Genomic DNA, 5,035 nt, shown 5'->3' on the forward strand with positions numbered 1-5,035 from the left:
TGCACTGGTGCACTTGCACCCCACTCTGATTCCTAGTCCATCCCAAGTTTAAAGCCAACAGCCTGGCAGTGGCAGGGGCATTTCTATTCAGGCAGCTGAAAATGAGTGAGTTGACTTCATTGGCTTATTCATGGCTTCATTTGCTTAATTTCTTCTAAATCCTTCATTCCACAGGTGTTAATGACCCTCTTTCTTTTTAAATGGTCTCTATATTCTTCCTTCTGCAATGCTACTGTCTGTTCACTGCTCCTAGTCAAGTAGCTCCCATTTCACAGCTCTGCAGACTGTTTTTTAACTCTAGCTAAAAGTGTTAACTCGTGTAGAAATATGAACCCAGATCAGCATTAGCTCAGGTATGGAAATAATTTTCAATGAAGCACTAGGGGCACTGTCCCGGTTCTGAAGAAGGCTTAATTTTGTTTTCTGAATCTGAAAAAGCAATATACATTTAACCATAATGACTCCAGGATTTATAAAGCAATACTCTTGGATTATTTTGCCCAGTTTATTGTCTTTTTATATGACATATATAATATAGCAAATTAGTGCACATTCCAATATTTTTTGTTTCAATCTTAACTTGAATTATAGAACCCCAAGCCTCTACTTAATAGCGAAGCTTCTAGTTTTTTTTTAACTGAAGAAAAATGTGTGCTGTGTTATACAACTCATCACACCACCTGGACCCCCTCTTTTCAAGCAGGATCCACCCCTGCTTGAAGCTAATGCAATTTCAAGTAGGTCTCCAGCTGGACTAGTCTAAAGTTAGGGGCCAGCACTCATGCTGCTGGCCTAGAATCCAGAGAACAAAAAAGACTTAGAGCCAAATGCACAGCTCTTCACCCCTTGAATTGTGTTGTGCTTTACCGGGGCCACTGGAATACGCAGCCAGGTAAAGAGATCTGCAAGCACTCTACCCCACTCTGTGGTCAAATTAGGCTTCACAAGCTAAGTAGCATAAATTCTGGTCAGGACTTGCATGGTTTCCTACAGCCAAGCAAGGCCCCTCACCAAGTGTTGGTGATATCTGTCCCGGAGTCTGTTCTACATAGGGACATTCAGTAGGGAAGTTAAGGCAAATGGACTACAGCTGTGAAGTGAAACCACGTAACTTAAAAGGTATTAAATCCTTGTGCAGATTGTAATGCACCTTATAAGCCACAGCAAATGAAGGCAACTTTACTGCTGAGTGAGGGTGTGCAGGCCAGGTTTCAATGTGCCTTCATTTCATGCTTCTAGTGAATTTGTCAAAACTTTCCTGATAATCCCTGTTTAGAAAGGTTCTGGGTCTTTCCTGGCTAATTTCCTAGTATGGTGCTAAGAGGTGCTGCGCAGTAGAAGTGTTGTCATGCCACAGGGATAGAAAGCTGACAGTATGTGTCACTTCCCACCGGAGAACACCTAATTACCTCCAGTGTCTCAGTCAAACTCCAAGCAGGATAATTACAAGCTACCTAATTTCCCCCTGTTGTTTCATTTGGGCATGGTATTCGTCACCTCTTCTCCACAGTTACATAGAGTGGCTACACACTGACAGCTGTATTTCATTCCACAAATGGCTGCTTTGAAGTGACTACGAAAGTGGTTCTGGGATACAGAAACATGTACTCTGTACAGTGCTTTGGGATCATTGGTATTCTATTATTTTCAACTTAAAAATCCATTCTACTACAGCATATGTCGCTGATGTGTCAGTATGTGGAAAAAAATCCCCCTTAAATGGGCAATTCCCTTTAAAAACAGAACATGTCCCCATCAGCAGGAAATGAATGTTCTACATTAAAATGTCTTGCAGGCTACATAGGTACAGGAAGCCTATGCCCATGCCATGTGCTGTGTTCTGGGCTGTCCTGTATAGGACTGCGAACAGGGCTGTCGTGTATTGCAGAACACAGACAGGAGTTACATGCAGTCCACACGCCTGATCAGTTCAACAAACAGAGGGAATTGAGTTTCCAAGAGCACTCAAAGCACACTTAAGAGACACCAGGCTTTCACTAGTTTTGATCCTGGGAGATGCAAAGGAGCCATAAAGCTGCTTCTAATAAGGGAATATATTTTGGAAGATTGAGTGGGGTCCTTTGCCCTTTTGAACCTGCTGTCCCATTTCTTATAAATTGTTTCTCCATCACCAGATGAAGCCTTTTGACTCTGGTTGCTTAACCAACTCACAATTTATGAGGCTTTCCAACCACTTTGGACAAAGAATATTAAAAAAGAAAGGAGGCTGCAATCCCCTGTGAACCGTGAGCCACCAAAGTGAACTCATTTTGTACTCTGTGTGTGTGTGGAAGTACATAAATAATATATAGAATTATATACACCTAACTGGACACAAGACTGTAATTCCTTGGAGAGGTTCTATGGCTACCTTAAAGCACTAGACCAAAGCAATCCGTCTACTCAAAGAAATAGGGTTTTCAGTGTTACTGTTTCAAATTCTTTGGATGCAATGTGCTGCTGTCTGTGCATGCGGTAATTACAGATAATATGCAAAGTGATAAATAGAGCCAAGTTTCAGATCAGTTGCCATGTGTTGCCTCCCCCTTCTCTCTGGCCTGTTATATTTCTTTGTTTTCACACACCTGTTCAAGACGGCATAGATTTCCAAGGAACTACCCAGAAGCAGCTGCAGACAGAGGGTAGATAATTCAATCTGGATCACGATAGAAGCCTCAGTTCCTAATGTCCTTTGCTTGGAAGGCCATTTACCTTAAAATCCCTGCAGCTGAGCCCTCCCATTCTATCTAGGTTCTAGGTGGGATCCCCAGGAGTTTAATGTCTCTCAGAATCAGATCTTTGTGAACCAGAATTTCACCCACAAGAACCACCGAGTAGTGTGTGCTAAGAGGCACACTGATTCCTGAATAGTTTTCTGTACTGTTTCTGCACACTTTTTCCTCCAACTACGTTCAGGTCTTTCGCGCCGTATATTTTCCATAGCAAATACAGTGATCCAAGGGTACTTGTTTGCCTGAAATGTTACCTTAGATATCACAAAAGCAGTAAGCACATACTGAATGTCCCTTTAAGGAATCTGAGTGGATACCTTAGAATATACTGCAAAGTATGTTTATATAATAAAGTTATGTAACTGTGGCCTATGGAAAATTTTTCAGGGCCCTTTCCTCAAAGCAGTCAGCACTGACTACATCCAAAGATGGAAGCATCCTTCCAGGCTCCCTTTACTAAAAAGCAACTTGTTGACCTTCACCTCTGAAAACTGGATGTACCCATAACTCTAATCAAGTCAGTGGCCTTATGCCACCTGGGAATGTGTCTGTGGACAGTTTCTTCTCCCCATTTTCTCTATTGCTGTTGGTGGTTGGCCCTGTTAGCTGGGATACAAATTATAAGGGTCATCATGCTTCAGAGAAAAGCATATTCAGTAGTTGGGATTGAGAAGAACTCCCCAGTCCTGTTGTGGAGTATCATGGGAGCTCTCCTTGCTCTTTCTCCAGGACTCCAATTCCCCAAGCTTTCTATTCTGAGACTCAGTCATAAAGAAAAAAGATGTTGCCAACTCTGTTCCCAAACCAGCCTCCTTTGAAAATGTGCTTCTCAAAATATGTCATTCTGCAGACAACCACCGAGGTCCAGTAGTGATCCTTAGACCAGTGCTTCTCAAACTAGTCTGGGGCATCAGGTGCTGATCAGGATCAAAGAGAGTTGGCTGAATCAGAGGGACCTTATGACCTGTGTAATATATGAGTAAATGCTGGCCATATACTCATATATGCCTGGCATATGCACAAAGAACATAACCTACCAATGAATATGTGTATGCAGTCTAGCTGACCAATGAACTCTGATCGTTCCAAGGATTGGTTACTTGTGGTAAATGTCCCGGGTGTGGAGAGCAACCACAGGTGTGGAGCAGAGATGCCTCCTGCACCTTGCCAGAGTAAGTCATGGGGTTTTCTCTGAACAGTGTCTGATACGTGTGACCAGAAATAAGATCCAATCCTGCCTCCTCAGGCAGTGTTGTACACCCAGTATGTGCACATGTTCCAGTGCTCTCCCCCAGCACATGACAGCTCCGGTAACTGGATTTGTCTTTTCCTCTCACAGCGCGTGGCTTTCTGTAGACATGTTTTCCTTGGGCTGTTTTGAATGTCACTGTGATAGGAGACGATGTGCATTTTGAGAGTTTAGCAGACTCAAAAAGTTAGTTCGTGCATCCCTCGGAGGGATGGGTCCCACACCCAAACTTTATTCTGAAACATTCTGGCAGTTTGGGCTCTTCGGATTCCAGGCATGTATTTTGCTGTGTGGAACACGTACTATTCCCCTTAGTCAATCTTTTTTCAACCCTGTTGCTTCAATCCTTTTCTCTAAGACCACAATATTTTCCCTTCACATCCCATTGAAGGCACTTATATGTCTCTGTCAACCATGCAAGAGCCAATAATTTCTTAAGGTGATATCTTTTATTGAACTAACTATGTAGTTGAGATAAAGTTAGACAAGATTTCAAATGCAAGACATTCTTCCTCATTCTTTATCCCAATTACATAGTTGGTCCAATAAAAGATATCACCCTAAGAAATTCTTGCCTTTCACATAATTTCTGGAACATCACAACTAAATCGCCACTCTTACACCATTTTAACCATAGCATCTAAGCAGCTTTAACCTAATTTGCTTCCCACCTGTCAATGAAAATGTCCCACAACTTCCCTGACAGCACTCTCTCTCCCCTCTCCATCACGATTTGGAACAGCAAGTTGTAGGAACTAAAGTATCTCTTTGCAAATCTATCTCTATTGCCTGGTTTCAGTGGCTGCCAGTAGCTGACCAAGTTTAGCTATCCACCTGTTTTAAGGCTTCCCCAGAGCCTACTAAACTAGTGGTTCTCAACCTTTTTTGTACAAGGACACATTTGTAAACAGTGATGGACAGTCCTGACCCACAGCCCCCTGGCCCTGCTGGTACCCTTCACTCCTGACCCCCACTTCAGGTAGTTGAAGACTCCTATTAAATCTCCCCTTAGTCTTCTTTTGTCTAGACTAAATAAGCCCAGTTCCCTCAGTCT

Source organism: Gavialis gangeticus, unplaced genomic scaffold, assembly GCF_001723915.1.
Source record: "Gavialis gangeticus isolate Ggan-Ray unplaced genomic scaffold, GavGan_comp1, whole genome shotgun sequence".
Classification (NCBI taxonomy): Eukaryota; Metazoa; Chordata; order Crocodylia; family Gavialidae; genus Gavialis; species Gavialis gangeticus.